The following is a 21126-nucleotide window of genomic DNA, read 5'->3' on the forward strand; positions in this document are numbered from 1 at the left end:
CCTTCTTTCTCTTCCCTTGTCTCATACTTTTCTTCCTTCTCCTCCCTTCCTTCTGTTTTTCCTTTCCCTCACATCTTTCCTTTGTCTTCCTTGCTTTTTTTTCTTCCTATCACTCTCTTCCTTTCCCTTCTTCGTCTTCCCCCTTCTCCCATACCTTTCCCCCTTTCTTTTGTCTTCCTTCTCTTTCTTCCGTGCTTTTCCTTTCTTCCGTTTCATACTTTTCTTCCTTCTCCTTTCCTTCCTCTTCTCTTCTTCCCTTCTATCTTCCCCTTTCTTTTCCTTCCTTCCATTTTCTTTCGTCCCTATCCCTCTCTTCCTTTTACTTTCCCTTCTTTCTCCCATCCCCTTATACCTTTTCTTCTCCGCCCCTTGTCCTATCCTTCCTCTTCCCTTCTTTCTCTTTCTTCCCTTGTCTCATACTTTCTTCCTTCTCCTCCCTTCCTTCTGTTTTTCCTTTCCCTCACATCTTTCCCTTTCTCTTCCTTGCTTTTTCTTTCTTCCTATCACTCTCTTCCTTTCCCTCTTCTGTCCTCCTCCCTTCTTTCTCTTTCTTCCCTTGTCTCATACTTTCTTCCTTCTCCTCCCTTCCTTCTGTTTTTCCTTTCCCTCACATCTTTCCCTTTCTCTTCCTTGCTTTTTCTTTCTTCCTATCACTCTCTTCCTTTCCCTCTTCTGTCCTCCTCCCTTCTTTCTCTTTCTTCCCTTGTCTCATACTTTCTTCCTTCTCCTCCCTTCCTTCTGTTTTTCCTTTCCCTCACATCTTTCCCTTTCTCTTCCTTGCTTTTTCTTTCTTCCTATCACTCTCTTCCTTTCCCTCTTCTGTCCTCCTCCCTTCTTTCTCTTTCTTCCCTTGTCTCATACTTTCTTCCTTCTCCTCCCTTCCTTCTGTTTTTCCTTTCCCTCACATCTTTCCCTTTCTCTTCCTTGCTTTTTCTTTCTTCCTATCACTCTCTTCCTTTCCCTCTTCTGTCCTCCTCCCTTCTTTCTCTTTCTTCCCTTGTCTCATACTTTCTTCCTTCTCCTCCCTTCCTTCTGTTTTTCCTTTCCCTCACATCTTTCCCTTTCTCTTCCTTGCTTTTTCTTTCTTCCTATCACTCTCTTCCTTTCCCTCTTCTGTCCTCCTCCCTTCTTTCTCTTTCTTCCCTTGTCTCATACTTTCTTCCTTCTCCTCCCTTCCTTCTGTTTTTCCTTTCCCTCACATCTTTCCCTTTCTCTTCCTTGCTTTTTCTTTCTTCCTATCACTCTCTTCCTTTATCTCTTCTGTCCTCCTCCCTTCTTTCTCTTTCTTCCCTTGTCTCATACTTTCTTCCTTCTCCTCCCTTCCTTCTGTTTTTCCTTTCCCTCACATCTTTCCCTATCTCTTCCTTGCTTTTTCTTTCTTCCTATCACTCTCTTCCTTTCTCTTCTTCCCCCTTCTCCCATACCTTTCCCCCACTCCTTTGTCTTCCTTCTCTTTCTTCCGTGCTTTTTCTTTCTTCCTACTTTTCTTCCCACTCCTTTCCTTACTCTTCTCTTGCCTCTTCCCTTCCCTTATGTCTTCCCCTTTCTTTTCCTTCCATCGTCATCCCTCTCTTCCTTTTACCTTCCCTTCTTTCTTCTCCCATCCCCTTACTTTTCTTCTCCACCCCTTTTCCCATTCTTCCTCTTTGTTTCTTTCTCTTTCTTCCCTTCTTCCCTCATAATTTCCTTCTGTTCCTTCCCTTTTTCTTTCTTCTGCTTCCCTTCCTTTCCCTTCTTTCTCTTTCCATCCATTTATTTCACCTTTCCTTTCTTCCCCTCCCTTCCCCTTTTATCATTTCCTTTCGCTTCTTTCTTTCCTTCTGTCTTTCCCTTTTTCCCTTTCTTCCCTTCCTTTCTACCTTACTTTCTTTCAGTGCTTTTTCTTTCTTTCCTTCTTTCCCCTTATACCCCAATCAGCAGCCAATCCACTTCACCCTTCTTTTCTAGTGACATCTCAGAGGGCCACTTCACCCAGGAACAGCCAACCCGCTTCACCTCTTCCTTTCTAGTAACATCACAGATGGTCACTTCACCCAGCGACAGTCAATCTGCTTCACCCTCGATTTCTAGCGACATAACAGAGGGCCACTTCACCTAGCAACAGCCAATCTGTGTCACCTCTTTTTTCTAGTGACATAACGGAGTGCCACTTCACCCAGCAACAGCCAATCCACTTCACCACCCTTTTCTAGTGACATAACAAATGGCCACCTCACCCAGCAACAGCCAATCCACTTAATTTATTTATTTATTTATTTACTTTACTTATATACCGCTGTTCTCAGCCCGAAGGCGACTCACAGCGGTTCACAACAAATACGAACAGCAAAAATTCAGCGCTACAGTATAGAAACAGTTAACAACCTAACACATTACACAATTAATAAACAGTTACTACAATACCCATTCACTGTCGTCTCGTCATCAAAAACATGATCCAGATTCGTCATTCATTGTTCCATTCCAGTGTTCATTAACCAATCATTGCACTAATTATTCGAACGCCTGCTCAAACAGCCAGGTCTTCACTTTTTTGCGGAATACCATTAGAGATGGTGCTAGTCTAATGTCCGTAGGAAGGGCGTTCCACAGCCGAGGAGCCACCACCGAGAAGGCCCTATCTCTCGTCCCCGCCAGCCGTGCTTGAGAAGCAGGCGGGATCGAGAGCAGGGTCTCCCCGGAAGATCTCAAAGTCCTGGTGGGTTCATAGGCAGAGATGCGGTCGGATAGGTAGCTTGGGCCGGAACCGTTTAGGACTTTAAAGGCCAACGCCAGCACTTTGAATTCAGCCCGGTAGCAGATCGGTGACATCACCTTTTTTGGTGACATCAGAGGGCCACTTCACCTAGCAACAGCCAATCCACTTCACCACCCTTTTCTAGTGACATAACAAATGGCCACCTCACCCAGCAACAGCCAATCCACTTCACCCCTTTAAAAAGTGACATCACGGAGGGCCACTTTACCCAGCAACAGCCAACCTAACCCCTTTTTCTGATGATATCACAGAGGGCTACTTCACCCAGCAACAGCCAATCCACTTAACCCTTTTTTTCTAGTGACATCACAGAGGGCCTGCCTCAGGGGAGCATGCTTGCTCCATCCATGTTCAACATCTACACAAATGACCAGCCACTGCCAGAAGGGACAGAGTTTCATCTATGCTGATGATCGTGCCATCACCGCTCAAGCAGGGAGCTTTGAGATGGTTGAAAAGAAGCTCTCCGAAGCTCTAGGTGCCCTTACTGCCTATTACAGGGAAAACCAACTGATCCCTAATCCATCTAAAACACAGACATGCGCCTTTCACCTTAAGAACAGACAAGCATCCCGAGCTCTGAGGATTACCTGGGAAGGAATCCTACTGGAGCATTGCAACACACCCAAATACCTGGGAGTCACTTTGGACCATGCTCTGACCTACAAGAAGCACTGCCTGAACATCAAGCAAAAAGTGGGCGCTAGAAACAACATCATACGAAAGCTGACTGGCACAACCTGGGGATCACAACCAGACACAGTGAAGACATCTACCCTTGCGCTATGCTACTCTGCTGCTGAGTACGCATGCCCAGTGTGGAACACATCTCACCACGCTAAAACAGTGGATGTGGCTCTTAATGAGACATGCCGCATTATCACAGGGTGTCTGCGCCCTACACCAATGGAGAAATTACACTGCTTAGCCGGTATTGCACCACCTGACATCCGCCGGGAAGTACCAGCCAATAGTGAAAGGACCAAGGCAGAGACATCTCCAGCTCATCCCCTGTTTGGATATCAACCAGCACATCAACGACTTAAATCAAGAAATAGTTTTCTAAGATCTACAGAGACACTCGCTGGAACACCTCAGCAAGCGAGAGTCCAAAAGTGGCAGGCTCAAACCCAGAACCTCAACCAATGGAGGACCTTCTTGCGGCAACACCAGAGGCATTCCAAGTGGCCAGATACTGGTCAAAGGACATTTAATCAACTACCAAGCTTGCAAAATCTGTGTTTTTTTTAATCTGTTTGTTTTGTTCTGTTAGAAATGTAATACAATGGTATGGTTGCTGATGACACGATAAATAAATACAGAGGGCCACTTCACCCAGCAACAGCCAGCCCACTGTTGTTTGTTTCTTTATTCACCAACACTCAATAGATGTCTATGCACTTTTTACTATTTCTGGCCTTATTTCTGCACAACTTCAGTGAAATCCCTACAGATTTATAACATCCAAATCCATCAGCCATTTAATTGCGGTCATTGCTAATAGTCAACATGGATTTATCAAAAACAAGTCATGCCAGACTAATCTGATCTCTTTCTTCGATAGAGCTACAAGCTGGGTAGATGCGGGGAATGCCGTGGATGTAGCGTACCTGGATTTCAGTAAGGCCTTCGACAAGGTCCCCCATGACCTTCTGGCAAGGAAACTAGTCCAATGTGGGCTAGGCAAAACTACGGTGAGGTGGATCTGTAATTGGTTAAGTGGACGAACCCAGAGGATGATTCTCCCCAATGCTTCCTCTTCATCCTGGAAAGAAGTGACGAGCAGAGTGTCACAAGCAGGGTTCCGTCCTGGGCCCGGTCCTGTTCAACATCTTTATTCATGACTTAGATGAAGGGCTAGAAGGCAAGATCATCAAGTTTGCAGACGACACCAAATTGGGAGGGATAGCCAATACTCCAGAGGACAGGAGCAGGATTCAAAGGGATCTTGACAGATTAGAGAGATGAATGGCCAAAACTAACAAAATGAAGTTCAACAGTGACAAATGCAAGATACTCCACTTTGGCAGGAAAAACGAAATGCAAAGATACAGAATGGGGGACAATGCCTGGCTCAAGAACAGTACGTGTGAAAAAGATCTTGGAGTCCTCGTGGACAACAAGTTAAACATGAGCCAACAATGTGATATGGCGGCAAAAAAAGCCAATGGGATTTTGGCCTGCATCAATAGGAGCATAGTGTCTAGATCTAGGGAAGTAATGCTCCCCATGCTCTATTCCGCTTTGGTTAGACCACACCTGGAATATTGTGTCCAATTCTGGGCACCCCATTTCAGGAGAGATATTGACAAGCTGGAATGTGTCCAGAGGAGGGCGACTAAAATGATAAAGGGTCTGGAGAACAAGCCCTATGAGGAGCGGCTTAAGGAGCTGGGCATGTTTAGCCTGAAGAAGAGAAGGCTGAGAGGAGATATGATAGCCATGGATAAATATGTGAGAGGAAGCCACAGGGAGGAGGAGGGAGCAAGCTTGTTTTCTGCTTCCCTGGAGACTAGGACGCAATGGAAGAATGGCTTCAAACTACAAGAGAGGAGATTCCATCTGAACATTAGGAAGAACTTCCTGACTGTGAGAGCCGTTCAGCAGTGGAACTCTCTGCCCCGGAGTGTGGTGGAGGCTCCTTCTTTGGAAGCTTTTAAACAGAGGCTGGATGGCCATCTGTCAGGGGTGCTTTGAATGCAATATCCCTGCTTCTTGGCAGAATGGGGTTGGACTGGATGGCCCATGAGGTCTCTTCCAACTCTATGATTCTATGATTCTAATTGAGGCCTAAAATAACTCAGGAGGCCAAGCTTTCCCTGCAAGACCAAGGACTCATGCCAGTTTGGGCGGGAAAAACCAGCTCAGCCAAGTGCGCATGCGCAGGATTTCACCCTGGAGTCGGATCGGCCGGTTCTGCTTCGGAGCTCCGCCCCCTCTTCTCCGAGTTCCCTTCGGCCTCGTGCCGATGTCTCCCGCCCCGCCCCCTTCCGCTTCGGGAATCTCCGCCTGCCTTCGCCTCCTTTCGGCGCGCCGCCTTCGTGGCTTTCCGATCCCACTCTTCGCCTCTTTCCGCCACCTTGTGACGGAAACGACCGAAGACGAGGCCGAGGTTGAAGTAGAACGAGAGGACGCTGCGGGTTGGCCGGCTCCCTCCGTGGGAGGAACCATCTGCGGCTGGCCCAGAGGGGAGTAAGGACCGCAGGAGCGAAGAGAAGACCTAGCCAAGGCAGGCGATGCCACCCCCCTTTCTTCCTTCCTCAGTGGTAGATGCCTACGGGTCCCGAGAGCGACCGATTCAACACTGCGGCGCCCGTCAGGCGGGAGGGTTAAAATCAGAAGGTGAGTGTTTTCGCGGAGGGGAGGGGGGCTCGGACCGTACCACGAGGGAGCAGGGGGGTGTTTCTTTCCTTAGGGAGGGCGACTCCATTAAGGAAAAGGCAGAGATCCCCCCTATTTTCCTTTACAGAATGGTCCAGCCTCGGAAAAGCCCCCCTTTCCCTTTAAGAGGCACTGAGAAACTGGTACTTTGCTGGAGGGAGGCAGCTTTTTGCAATTTGTTTTGGATCTGGCTGTGATTTGTGTTCGTATTTCATATTCCTATTGCTTTTCAAGTTGTGCTACAGGTAAATAGCAATGATGCTTCCCTACTTGAGGTGTTATTTTAATTAATTAATTAGTTTATTTCAATATTTACCTTTTTGTAGGTTTGCATTGCTTTGCAAGTTGTGCTATTGATACACTATGCAGATGATAATGACTTAAAATAGTATTTTTCATATCATTATCGTTAATAATTGCATGAGTTCACTTCTATTTCAATGTTTACCTTTTTGTGGGTTTCCATTGCTTTGCAAGTTGTGCTATAGATAAAATTATGCTGATGGTAATGACTTATAATAGTATTTGTCATATTATTGTTAATAATTGCATGAGTTCACTTCTATTTCAATGTTTACCTTTTTGTAGGTTTGCATTGCTTTGCAAGTTGTGCTATAGATAAAATTATGTTGATGGTAATGACTTACATTTGTATTTTTCATTTAATTTTTTAAATAATAATTGCACGAATCATAGAATCAAAGAGTTGGAAGAGACCTCATGGGCCATCCAGTCCAACCCCATTTTGCCAAGAAGCAGGAATATTGCATTCAAATCACCCCTGACAGATGGCCATCCAGCCTCTGTTTAAAAGCTTCCAAAGAAGGAGCCTCCACCACACTCCAGAGCAGAGAGTTCCACCGCTGAACGGCTCTCACAGTCAGGAAGTTCTTCCTCGTGTTCAGATGGAATCTCCTCTCTTGTAGTTTGAAGCCATTCCTCCATTGCGTCCTAGTCTCCAAGGAAGCAGAAAACAAGCTTGCTCCCTCCTCCCTGTGGCTTCCTCTCACATATTTATCCATGGCTATCATATCTCCTCTCATCCTTCTCTTCTTCAGGCTAAACATGCCCAGGTCCTTAAGCCGCTCCTCATAGGCTTGTTCTCCAGACCCTTGATCATTTTAGTCGCCCTCCTCTGAACACATTCCAGCTTGTCAATATCTCTCTTGAATTGTGGTGCCCAGAATTGGACACAATATTCCAGGTGTGGTCTAAGCAAAGCAGAATAGAGGGGTAGCATTACTTCCCTAGATCTAGAGTTCACTTCTATTTCAATATTTACCTTTTGTAGGTTTGCATTGCTTTGCAAGTTGTGCTGTTGATACACTATGCAGATGATAATGACTTATAATAGTATTTTTCATATCATTATTGTTAATTGCATGAGTTCACTTCTGTTTCAATATTTACCTTTTTGTAGGTTTGCATTGCTTTGCAAGTTGTGCTATTGATACACTATGTAGAAGATAATGACTAATAATAGTATTTTTCATATCATAATTGCATGAGTTCACTTCTATTTCAGTATTTACCTTTTTGTAGGTTTGCATTGCTTTGCAAGTTGTGCTATATACTTATTATTTATTTATTTATTTACAGTATTTATATTCTGGCCTTCTCACCCCGCAGGGGCCTCAGGGGGGATTACAATGTACATATACATGGCAAAGATTCAATGCCATAGACACACAATATATATAGACAGACATACAGAGGCTACTTAACATTCCAGCTTTTTCATGAGGGTATTCTGGCCACCAGGGGAGCTGTTGCTTCACCGTCCATTTGTGACACTGATGAAGTACTCATTATTTGCATGCTTGCTGGAGATTTTTATGGCATCTTAAATTACTTAAATTAGCCTCCCTGCATACGTGGTACCTAAATTTCCTACTTGACAGATGCAGCTGTCTTTTGGGCTGCAAAGGTCGACAGCAAGCTACACAAATTGGTCAGAAGCTCTCTCTGATTTGGGCTGGCCTCAAACTCATCACCTTTCAGACAGTAGTGATCTTAATGCAGCTGACTCCCAGCCAGCTGCGCCACAGTCCCAGTGCCATATATAAAATTATGTTGATGGTAATGACTTATAATGGTATTTTTCGTTTAATTATTGTTAATAATAATTGTATGAGTTCACTTCTATTTCAATATTTACCTTTTTGTAGATTTGCATTGCTTTACAAGTTGTGCTATAGATAAATTTATGTCGATGGTAATGACTTATAATGGTATTTTTCATTTAATATTTTTAATAAGGCATCAGTTTACTTCTATTTCAATATTTACTTTTTTTGTGGGTTTGCATTGCTTTGCAAGTTGTATTTTTATTTGTCGTGTCAGAGCAACCAGTCCATTATATTACATTTCTAACAGAACAAAGCAAACAAACAGACAAATACAAAACTTGTGAGTTTGGTAGTTGGTTAAATGTCCTTTGACCAATATCTGGCCACTTGGAGTGCTTCTGGTGTTGCTGCAAGAAGGTCCTCCATTGTGCAACTGGCAGGGCTCAGGTTGCATTGCAATAAGTGGTCAGTGGTTTGCTCTTCTCCACATTCGCATGTCGAGGATTCCACTTTGTAGCCCCATTTCTGAAGGTTGGCTCTGCATATCGTGGTGCCAGAGCACAGTCTGTTCAGTGCCTTCCAAGTCGCCCATTTTTAATGTGTGCCCAGAGAGGAGTCTCTCATTTGGTATCAGCCATTGGTTGAGGTGCTAGGTTTGAGCCTGCCACTTTTGGACTCTCGCTTGCTGAGGTGTTCCAGCGAGTGTCTCTGTAGATCTTAGAAAACTATAGATTTGCAAGTTGTGCCATTGATTCATTAGACTGATCATAATGACTTATAATGGCATTTTTCATTTCATTATTTTGAATAATAGTTGTATTATTTTACTTCTATTTGAATTTTTACCTTCTATAGGCTTATATTGGTTTTTGAGTTATGCAGATTTGGCTGCTATTATTGTGAAAATAATGAGATATAAATAATAATGATTTACAATAATACTAGTGGACCCCTACCAGGCGTTGCTGTGGCCCAGTCTGCTGATCTGGAAAATCAAGTAATGAGAAAGTGTTGGTTTCTCATATATGTAATTCCTTTCTGCTTGTGAGTAAACAGTATTTCTTGTTGTTTCTTTGTCAGTGTTGATGTAGAGAGTGTCTGGTTTGCTTACTCTGGAATATGCAACATATCATAGTCCTTCTTTAAGGGTCTCTTTCAAATCTATGATACTATATCTGTGTGTTTGTGTGAGAATCATATCTATCTAGCTATATTTATGACTGGATGGCTCTTTGTCAGGATTACATTTTCTTGCCCTGGTGAAGAGAGTTGGACTGGATGGCCTTAAGTATTTTCTGTTGGTCTTGGGGGTTCTGTGTGGGAAGTTTGCCCCATTTCTGTCATTTGTGGGTTTCAGAATGCTCTTTAATTGTAGTGAACTATAAATCCCAGTAACTACAAACCCCAAATGTCAAGGTCTATATCCTCCAAACTCCATCTGTGTTCATATTTAGGCATATGGAATTTGTGTGTCATTGTTTGAGTCCACAGTGCTCTCTGGATGTAGGTGAACTACAACTCCCAAACTCAAGGTCAATGACCACCAAACCCCTCCAGTGTGTTCTGTTGGTCATGGAAATCCTGTATGCCATGTTTGGTTGAATTCCATCATTGGTGGAGTTCAGAATGCTCTTTGATTGTAGGTGAACTGTAAATCCCAGCAACTACAACTCCCAAATGTCAAGGTCTATTTCCCTTAAACTTCATCTGTGTTCATATTTGGGCATATGGAGTATTTGTGCCATGTTTGGTCTAGATCCTTCATTGTTTGCGTCCGCAGTACTCTCTGGATGTAGGTGAACTACAACTCCCAAACTCAAGTTCAGTGAACACCAAACCCTTCTAGTGTTTTCTATTGGTCATGGGAGTTCTGTGTGCCACGTTTGGTTAAGTTCCATCATTGGTGGAGTTCAGAATGCTCTTTGATTGTAGGTGAACTATATATCCCAGCAACTACAACACCCAAATGACAAAATCATTTTTTTAGTAGTGATCATTCCTTGGGTTAGTAGGTGTCTTGTGCCCAAATTTGCCCAAACACAAATCAAGGAACATGAAAGGCACTGCACACTAATCCAACTAGAGAACTTAGCCATAGCAGAACACCTGATGAACAAGCCACACCAGAAAACTGCAAGGCCAGAATTTGCCCATGCCTAGACTAGAGTCTGCAGTACTTCTTTAGCATGTTCTACCATTATCAGCTAGTGTAGGGCTGCACTTAATACAGTGGATGGAGTGGAGCCTGGTCACCAAATAGCTTATCCTACAATAAATGTGTTAAGTGTTTAAGAAGTCATAAGACTCATTGTTTTCCCCTGCGGCAGAGAAGCACAGCTCCATCTCTGGATTGCATGCATTTGTTTATTTCAGATTTTCTAGCAGATCTTTCCATGCCAAAGTAGGGATGCAGATAAACTCACAACAATATGCTTTTTATGCTTATATTTTGGTTTGTTAATCTTATGGTCATGTTGTTTTTACTTTGTATGTTTTGTGATGTTACCTGGGAACCAGGAAAAAGGGTTTATAGATCTGTGGAATGACCAGGGTGAGACAAAGGACTCTTGTCTGCTGGAGCTAGGTGTGAATGTTTCAACTGACTACCTTGATTAGCATACAATGGCCTGACTGTGCCTGGAACAAACTTTTGTTGAGAGGTGATTAGATGTCCTTGTTTGTTTCCTCTCTGTTGTTGTGCTGTTGCAATTTTAGCGTTTTTTAATACTGGTAGCCAGATTTTGTTCATTTTCATGGTTTCCTCCTTTGTGTTGAAATTGTCCACATGCTTGTGGATTTCAATGGCTTCTCTGTGTAGTCTGACATGATGGTTGTTGGAGTGGTCCAGCATTTTTGTGTTCTCAAATCATATGCTGTGTCCAGGTTGGTTCATCAGGTGCTCTGCTATGGCTGACTTCTCTGGTTGAAGTAGTCTGCAGTGCCTTTCAGCACAACAACAGAGAGGAAACAAACAAGGACATCTAATCACCTGTCAACAAAAGATTGCTCCAGGTACTTCCAGGCTAACAAATGCTAGTCAAGGTGGTCAGTTGAAACATTCACACCTAGCTCCAGCAGACAAGAGTTCTTTGTCCCACCCTGATCTTTCCACAGATATATAAACCCATTTTCCTAGTTCCAACAGACCTCACTACCTCTGAGGATGCTTGCCATAGATGCAGGCGAAACGTCAGGAGAGAATGCCTCTAGACCAATGGTTCTCAACCTTCCTAATGCCGTGACCCCTTAATACAGTCCCTCATGTTGTGGTGACCCCCAACCATAATATTGTTTTCGTTGCTACTTCAAAACAGTCATTTTATTACTGTTATAAATCACAATGTAAAATATCTGATATGCAGGATGCATTTTCATTCACTGGACCAAACTGGGCACAAATACCCAATACACCCAAATGTGAATGCTAGTGGGGTTGGGGGAGGATTGATTTTGTAATTTGGGAGTTGTAGTTGCTGGGATTTATAGTTTGCTTATAATCAAAGAGCATTCTGAACTCTTACCAGCGATGGATTTGAACCAAACTTGGCTCCCATGACCAATGGAAAACACTGGTTGGGTTTGATGGGCATTGACCTTGAGTTTGGGATTTGTAGTTCACCTATATCCAGAGAGCACTGTGGACTCATGCAATGGTGGATCTGGACCAAACTTGGCATGAATACTCGATATGCCCAAATGTGAACACTGGTGGAGTCTGGGGAAAATAGATCTTGACATTTGGGAGTTGTAGTTGCTGGGATTTATAGTTCATTACAATCAAAGAACATTCTGAACTCCATCAACGATTTTTGTTGTTCATTCGTTCAGTCATCTCCGACTCTTGGTGACCTCATAGACCAGCCCACGCCAGAGCTCCCTGTCGGCCGTCACCACCCCCAGCTCCTTCAAGGTCAGTCCAGTCACTTCAAGGATGCCATCCATCCATCTTGCCCTTGGTCGGCCTCTCTTCCTTTTAGCTTCCACTTTCCCCAGCATAATAGAATTGGCTCAAACTTCCCACATGGAATCCCCATGACTATCAGAAAATACTGTGTTTTTTTATGGTCTTTGGCGACCCCTCTGACACCCCCTCACGACCCCCTCAGGGGTCCTGACCCCCAGGTTGAGAAACACTGCTCTAGACCATGACCATATAGCCCGGAAAAACCTACAACAACCCAGTGATTCTGGCCATGAAAGCCTTTGACGATAGATATATCTGTTTGTTTATGGATTAGTCCACTGACCATATCATCAATAAAATACCAAAACAGAAATACACAGACAAATAGATACTAATTACTATGTTAAAACTCCTGTAGTATTTAAATAAAACATTTAAAACATGATACGGAAGGTATATTAACATGTTTAATTAAGATGGAAGAGGTCAGATAATGGGAGATCCTGGAATGCCCTGTCCATTCAGACTGACAAAGGTACAAAGGTGAATCTCCCTAAACTTTCAGAATTCTTTGAAAGTGTCAGTAAACACAGGGACAGGAGCGACTTCGTAAATGTTATCTACTTGGACTTTTGATAATATCAGTCCTTGAGTTGCCAAAGAAAAGGAAAGCAGAGGTTAGGAACAAATGGTCATTTCTCAAACTAGATTCATTCGAGATAGTGCCTTTCTGGAATGGAAGGACTTTGTTCGTGGAAGGTTTATCTATTTTACATTCATTTCAATGCCCCCCAACACCAGTCATTGCGTTGTCCATTATTTCAACTAATCATTAGGAAGGATTTCATGATGGTAAGAGCTGTTAGATGTACATTGGAGTCTTTTTCTTGGGGTTTTTTAAATAGAGGCTGGATGACCGTCTCTTAAGAGGGCTTGGATTGTGTCTTCCTGTCTGGGAGAATGGGGTTGGACTGGATGGCCTTTGAGGTCTCTTCCAACTCTGTTCTATCATTTGTTTGTCTTCTGTGAGTACAGGATAGGGTGGCTCATTTCATCCATTACACTTGCACATATATTTTAGAACTAGCCGTCCCCTGCCACGTGTTGCTGTGGCCCACATGGCTGTTCTGTGTGGGAGTTTTGGCCCAGTTCTATCATTGGTGGGGTTCAGAATGCTCTGTGATTGTATGTGAACTACAAATCCCAGGAACTACAACTCCCAAATGTCAAGATTCTATTTTCCCCAAACTCCACCAGTGTTCTCATTACAGCATATTGAGTATTCGTGTAGAGTTTGGTCCAGATCCATCATTGTTTGAGTCCACAGTGTTTTCTGGATGTAGGTGACTACAACTCCAAAGTCAAAGGACAATGCCCACCAAACCCTTCCAGTATTTTCTGTTGGTCATAGGAGAACTATGCCAAGTTTGGTTCAATTCCATCGTTGGTGGGGTTCAGAATGCTCCCTGATTGTACATAAACGACAAATCTCAGAAACTACAACTCCCAAATGACAAAATCAATTTTTTTGAGTGAAGGACATACATTGGACTGTTAGGTGTATTGTGCCCAAATTTGGTGTCAGTTCATCCAGGAAATAAAGTCCGACTGCTCCTTGGAGGGAAGGAGACTAGAGACAAAGTGGAAGTCCTTTGGCCACATCATCAGGAGACAGCAAAGCCTAGAGAAGACAATGATGCTGGGGAAAGTGGAAGGCAAAAGGAAGAGGGGCCGACCAAGAGCAAAATGGATGGATGGCATCCTTGAAGTGACTGGACTGACCTTGAGGGAGCTGAGGGTGGTGACGGCCGACAGGGAGCTCTGGCGTGGGCTGGTCCATGAGGTCACGAAGAGTCGGAGACGACTGAACGAATGAACAACGACGACAACAACAACAACTAATAATAATAATAATAATACAGTAAATGTAAGGCATCGAATTTTGACTCTGCTGTAAGCCACCTTGAGTCCCCTTCGGGATATAAATATAGTAAATAAATACAAATAATAATAATAATAATAATAATAATAATAATAATAATAATAATATAGTAAATTTAAGGCAATAAATTTTGCCTCTGGTGTTAACGGCCTTGAGTCTCGTTTGGGGTCAAGAAGGGCGGGACATAATTATTATAAATAAATAAATAAATAAATATAATTGTAATAATAATAATAATAATAGTAATAATACAGTAAATTTAAGGCACTGAATTTTGCCTCTGGTGTAAGGCGCCTTGAGTCCCCTTCGGGATATAAATATAGTAAATCAATACATATAATAATGATAATAATAATAATAATAATAGTAATAGTAATACAGTAAATTTAAGGCATTTAATTTTGCCTGTGGTGTAAGGCACCTTGAGTCCCCTTCGGGATATAAATATAGTAAATAAATACCACCACCACTACTACTACTACTACTACTACTAATAATAATAATAATACTAATAATACAGTAAATTTGAGGCATTGAATTTTGCCTCTGCTGTAAGCTGCCTTGAGTCCCCTTCGGGATATAAATATAGTAAATAAATACATATAATAATAATAATAATTGGGTTGTTGTAGGTTTTTTTGTGCTGTATGGCCATGGTCTAGAGGCATTCTCTCCTGACGCTTCGCCTGCATCTATGGCAAACATCCTCAGAGGTAGTGAGGTCAATACAATAATACAATACAATACAACAGTAATAATAATACAGTAAATTTAAGGCATTTTGCCTCTGATGTTAACAGCCTTGAGTTCCCTTTGGGGTCGAGAAGGGCAGGACATAAGTATAGTAAATAAATAAATAAATAAATAATGATAATAATAATAATAATAATACAATAATAATATGTCACTTGGGCTCCCTTCCATAGCTATGATTCTGTCTAATAGCAGGTGTCATTCTTGAAGACTGCAAAAATGACTCCCTTTTATTAAAAGTAAAGATTTTTAGAAATCTACTCTGTTTTGGAACTAAGGCTATCTATGGAGCTCGAGTCAATATGTTTTCCAGCTACCATGGATAAAACCCATTGAGTTTATCCTGACTTTGCTTCTAAATTTCTGCACGAGGACTATTTAACTCAGCCAGATTTTAATTGGATGACTATAACCTCTATTGCTTTTGGTTTCTGGCTCTTGCGTCCCTTTGGAGACGGCGCCTGGCCTTGTCCTTCTGCCAAAGGCTTATCAAAATAATTTATTATCCTAGACTGTCTTCACCGTTGGATGGGATCGATACGAAATGGATGGGTCCAGCAGTTGTTCTGACAGCCAAAGGCCCAACTGGGGAATGCGGTGTGGGAGTTCTGACTCTTGCCTCTTGGTATTTACGCCCTTCTCCCACGTTCCTGACTTTTCCTCCCTTGAGCAGCCCCCTCGTCCTTCACCATACAGCACGAAAAGACTCTTCACCCAGAGATCTGCCTTTTGTTTTGATCCGCTCTTTCTTCTTCATTCCAGCAGCTCTGGTTTATCTTCATTCAGAGTTCAGTGGTGTGCAGCCAAATCGTCTTGGCAGCAAAGCCGGAGTACAAACAGTCCACGAAACGGGGAGACGTTTCAGTTGCAAAAGGGATGTCTAAACAACTTTTTTTCTTTTTGAAAGCAAAGATCTAGGGTGCAAAAGGAACACAGTGGGATGTATATATCAAAAGTGGAAAAGTTTTGTTTATTTATGTATTCTATTCTTTAATATTCCACGCTGTATCCCCAAAGGATCCCAAAGGAGGGTTTGCAGGGAAATCAATGTAAACAGTGTAAAACAATCTCAAAACAAAATAGTTTTAAAACTAGTCAAAAGATGAGTTAATGCAGACAGAATCATAGGATTGGAAGAGACCCCAAGGGCCATCCAGTTCAACCCTTCTGCAGTGGAGGAATACACAGTCAAAGACCTCCTGACAGATGGCCATCCCGTCTCTGTGTTAAAACCTCCACCAAAATCCAAGGCAGTACATTCACTGCCGAACTGCTCTTACCTTCAGGAAATTCTTCCTAATATTCATGTAGAATCTTTTTCCTGCAGCCTGAATCCAATAGAAAACAAGGTTACTCCACTCCTCAATGTTGGGTGAGTGGAGCAGCATGACTCAGAACCAGTAACCAACCCAAAGTGATAAATAGAACAAGAACACAGAGACCACTGTTATCTCTTCCATAGGAGGCTTTTCTTTGTTGTAAAATAATATGGTTTCCATAGCACAAATAAATATATAGTAGCTTTACATGCTGCAGCCTTCACACTGTGGCTTTCTTACATGAGGCGTCTCTCACACAGAGGTTTACCTCACATTCTCTCACACAGAGGTTTACCTCACACTAATTTTGGCCCACTAACTAACAGGCTTTGGCGTACTAACTCTTTCAGTGCTTGACTCACATTTTTGTAATAAAAAATTCCTGGTTAAGTTTTAATATTTCTGACACTCAGTGTGTCATCCTTCCAAATATTTAAACATGGTTCTCATGTCCCTTTCTCTCAGCCTTCTTTTCTCCAAGTGAAACATTTCCAGCTCCTCAGAGAGATTCTTGGCATCCAAGCCTAGGATTATTTTGGTCGCCCTTCCCTGGACGCCTTCCAGCTGGTCAATATCCTTCTTGAATGGCTTTGCCCAGAACTGGAGGCCGAGGGGACTCAGAGCGGATTACAGTATACACAGATAGGCTAACATTAGTGCCTTAATACAGTGGAATAATAATAACATACAAATATCCAGAACAAAGGTAAAGGCTTCCCCTTTCATATCTGGCTTTCTGGGGGCGGTGCTTAACTCTGGTCATGGGGATGTGCTCTTGTTCCATTTCCAGGCTGAGGAGCCTGTTGTCCACAGACACCTCCTGGTTGAGTTGCCTGCATGGACGCCTTTATTTCCTTCCCGCCAAGCGGTACCTATTGAACTATTTACTTTTGCATGTTTTTGCTAGGTTGGCAGTGTTGTGATTGAACCTGAGCCTGTGCTTGAACCTGTGAATGTGTTTCAGTCTCCTGATGTTTCTGCGTCTGATGGGGGTAATGAGGAAAATCAGACCCCTGTTGTTTCTGATGTGGGGGATGCTGGGACTGATTCTGAGGTGCAAGATGGAGACACTTTGGTCAATGAGTTTCATGCAGACACTGACAGAGAGGTTTCGGTGCAAAGGGCAGATTCTCATGAGAATGCTCCTTGGGAGAAAGGTTTACTCCCTCCGTCTGTGAGCTCTCCAGATTCTAGTATAGAAAACAATCTGGCACCTGGTAAAGTTAATGAGGAGTCACGTAAGCAGAGTCGGCCACTGGAGATCAGCCAGAATTCACAAGAGGCCCAATGTTTATGTAGATCTGAAAGAATTCATCAATTAAAATCAAAGACTGCAGGAAAATGAAACCAGTTTTTGGGATTTAAGGTTTGTCTGTAGAAAATCTTGTCAGATCAGGCATCGTTTGGAAACCAAGTTCTTGTGCCATGGAAGTCTTGTTCAAGGAATCTTGTTTCTGTGGAGTTTTTTTTAGCCTTTTGGATTGTCTTTGCATCCTGCTTGATTCCTGCCTGGATAAATGCTGCATTAGATTCCCTGTTTTTCTTGTGTGGACGTTGCTTTGGGATACTACTGTTTATGGACTAATACTTTTTGGAACCTTCTGATTTTCTTACAAGCATTTATTTCTTCTGGCTATTTACTAAGCTCTAATAAAAGATTTGATCCTTAACTATTCATGTGGTGTGTTTTAAGTCAGAGGGCTTCTTCTGGACCTGGAGTGCAACAGGCAGGAGCTAGGGCTAACAGTGGGAGCTCACCTTGATCTGTGGTCCCTCCAAATGTTTTGGCTTGGAGTTGCGGGAGTTGAAGTCCAAAACACCTGGAGGTCCCAAGTTTGCCCATTCCTTGTCTACACAGTGATGCTGTATACATTACGTCAAAAATAGTATATTGTCGAAGGCTTTCATGGCCGGAATCACTGGGTTGTTGTAGTTTTTTTCGGGCTATATGGAGAAAATGCCTCTAGAACATGGCCATATAGCCCAAAAAAACCTACAACAACCCAAAAAATAGTATATTCTCAACTGCAGGTCCTTCGCTGTCAAATATAAGTCCACTTGAAGCAGATGATCCTTTATTTCAGAAGTATAGGCACAGGCAACCACATCAAATCATGATAAAGCAAGTTATGATAAAGTGCATAGAAGTGCAACTGTTGATGCGCAACAGGCTTTGACTTGCATGAAATGACAATATACTAAAGCAATGTGAATATATGTAGCCTCCTTATCATAGGATCCCAACAGCATTTGTTCTGTGGCAAAATCTGATGCGCCAGAGGAAGTTGTGGCGGCCACGAAGAGAGGAATGTAGCAGGAAGTAGTCGAGTCTGTGATTTCAGTTGGCTTTTTATGCAACGACTGTAACCACATTTGGCTGCCACAGCTCTGCTTCTGGGTGTTTTGCCTTTAGGGACTGTTCCTTCATCAGCCTGATTCATTTGCCTGGCAATTTGCCCCACGGAAGGATTGGTTTGGACTGGCAGAAATGGGGAGTATACGTCTGCAGGGGGAGAAAAGAAGAGGGTTCTTATTACAACAACAACAAGAACAACAACAACAACAACACAACCAGCAGAGTGATCTTGTCTGCTGTGGACTCATCTTGTTGTGTCTCTAATAATAATAATAATAATAATAATAATAATAATAATAATAATAATAATAGAAAAGACATGTATGTGGCTCACAAATGGAGCTTGGAAAAAGGAGACGGAGGGCCTGGTTCTGGCAGCCCAAGAACAAGCCATTAGAACCAATGCTATCAGAGCCAGAATTGAAAAGTTGACGACAGATCCCAAGTGTTGACTCTGCAAGGAAACAGATGAAACAATAGATCATATCCTCAGCTGCTGCAAGAAGATCGCGCAGACAGACTACAAGCAGAGGCACAACACCGTTGATTCATTGGGACTTGTGCCACAAATACCATCTGCGACAAAGAATTGGTGGGATCACAAGCCGGAAAAAGTTACAGAAAAGGAACACGTCAAGCTACTCTGGGACTTCCGAATTCAGACTGACAGAGTTTTGGAGCACAATACTCCTGACCTCACGACCGTGCTAAAAAACAAAGCATGGATCGTCAATGTTGCAATCACAGGTGACAGCAGGATTGAAGAGAAAGAACTGGAAAAGCTGACACAATATGAGGATTTATAGATCGAACTGCAAAGACTCTGGCACAAGCCAGTCAAAGTGGTCCCAGTGGTGATCAGCACACTAGGTGCAGTGCTTCAAGACCTTGGCCTGCACTTAAACACAATTGGTGCTGACAAAATTACCATCTGCCAGCTGCAAAAGGCCACCCTACTGGCATCTGCACGCATTATTTGCCAAGCCATCACACAGTTTTAGACACTTGGGAAGTGTCTGACGTGATGGCTGTTGTGATGCAATACAACAGCCAGGATAGTGATCTTGTTTGCTGTGGACTCACCTTGTTGTGTTTCTAATAATAATAATAATAATAATAATAATAATAATAATATATTTATATCTCTCCACCATCTTCCTATGGGGGCGGCTTACAAAATAGCACACGACGGTGCCATACATAAAATACATAATACTTCCATAAAATAAAATACATCAACATGAAAACAAGAATACATTGGATAAAACAACCTGTATTAAAATAGAATCAGTTTAGCAGCCCAGCTGAATGCACATAGGATGTAGATAAAAAGCAGTAAGTGATTGGCAATCAGTTCTGGTTACAGTCTAAACCAGTGGTTCCCAGCTTGTGGTCCATGGACCACCAGTGGTCCACAAGAGCTAAAATATCGTCTGCGGCCTCACAGTTACTACACCGTTGCAACAAGAGCAAATGGTCTTGCGAAACCCTCTTATAGTGCAAGGCTTATTAAATATGGTTTTCTGTGGCTGAGCAGATGGCGACTACTGGATGGCATATCTTCTGGATCAGAAACTTGAGCTGATGTGGTCTATCCAATGCAATTTTCTGAATCAGCACCCCAAATAAACAAGCCAAATCTAAAGTTGACCAAAAACTGGTTCGTAATCCTTTTGGAACTAATATTGGAGAGTGGTCGCTGGTCAAAGTGGTCCCTGGTCAAGTGCATTGGAGCATGCAAGAAATCAGCTTGTGTGTGTGTGGCAAGTGTAAAATAAGATGCACAAAGCTGATTGGTTGAACTTTGTGCAGGGAGATTGCTGAGCCTGGCACTTTTGGTTACTGTTACATTTTTCAGGGGTGAGCTATCCAGGTGCTTAGAGAGAAGCAGAGAGAGACAGTTTGGAGTGTGCTCTCGTTTCATGAGCTGCTAAAGGAGTTTATCCACATGGACAAAGAAAGACCATTTTTAATATCTCATAAAAGGACATTATGTGAGTCGATACAATTGAGTGCATAGTTGTAAATACGTTCTAAATTACGATGAGAAAAGTACTTGTTCTTTATTGTTCATCTGTGTGGCTGTTCCGTCTTCCAGGAGCATAGTTTGTATTACCTTTTAGTTACATGGGATAGTGTTCTTTTGCATTTCCTCAGGGTTGCTATAAGACCCAGCAGCACCCTGGAAGTTAAACAGTATCAGAGTCTGGAAAGCCAGATTGCAGGCCCTCTGCAGTTATTGGTTTAGAAAGGTATCTCTTTGGGTCTAGGGACCGCCTTTTTTCCTGAGTTGAGATCTCCATTTTGAAATTTCCCCTGCCTCCTTCAGTAGAGAAGAAAGCTTCAGATGTGCTGTTGGTCAGGCAGGTACTCTGAGAAAACCATTGTAAGAACGAGTTATTGAGACATTGAGACATAGTTATTGAGCACTATTTGCTTCATCTCCAAAACTGACCTTGGGCCTACGCTTTCTAAAAGATAGTGGCTCAGGGTTGGGGTAAAAAGATCTCAGGATTTTTTCTACCATTTGGATGAAGGCAGCTCAATGACTAGAGGAAAAAGGAAAGAAAGAACATCTCTGTGGTTTCACCAATTGACTGTTTTGTTTGTAGCTTTAACAAGCTGTGCCAAGTCTGCAAGGACT

The 21126-nt window shown here is 42.7% G+C and overlaps 1 protein-coding gene across 3 annotated transcripts in view; it reads left to right on the top strand.

Moving 5' to 3' along the window:
* The window catches only part of EXTL3 (exostosin like glycosyltransferase 3), a 287801-nt gene that overhangs the window by 30810 nt on the left and 235865 nt on the right, over positions 1 to 21126 (top strand). The window contains exon 1 of one of the 3 annotated variants that reach the window (XM_060754686.2): positions 5783 to 6100. The exons of 1 other annotated variant lie outside the window; for it this stretch is intronic. The gene's annotated coding sequence lies outside the window, so the exon portion shown is untranslated. Of the gene's footprint in view, positions 1 to 5782; positions 6101 to 6243; positions 6385 to 21126 lie in introns of those variants that run through there. One more of the 3 variants, XM_060754688.2, reaches the window with a different exon arrangement.

The sequence above is a fragment of the Anolis sagrei genome, chromosome 1, assembly GCF_037176765.1.
Source record: "Anolis sagrei isolate rAnoSag1 chromosome 1, rAnoSag1.mat, whole genome shotgun sequence".
Taxonomy (NCBI): Eukaryota; Metazoa; Chordata; class Lepidosauria; order Squamata; family Dactyloidae; genus Anolis; species Anolis sagrei.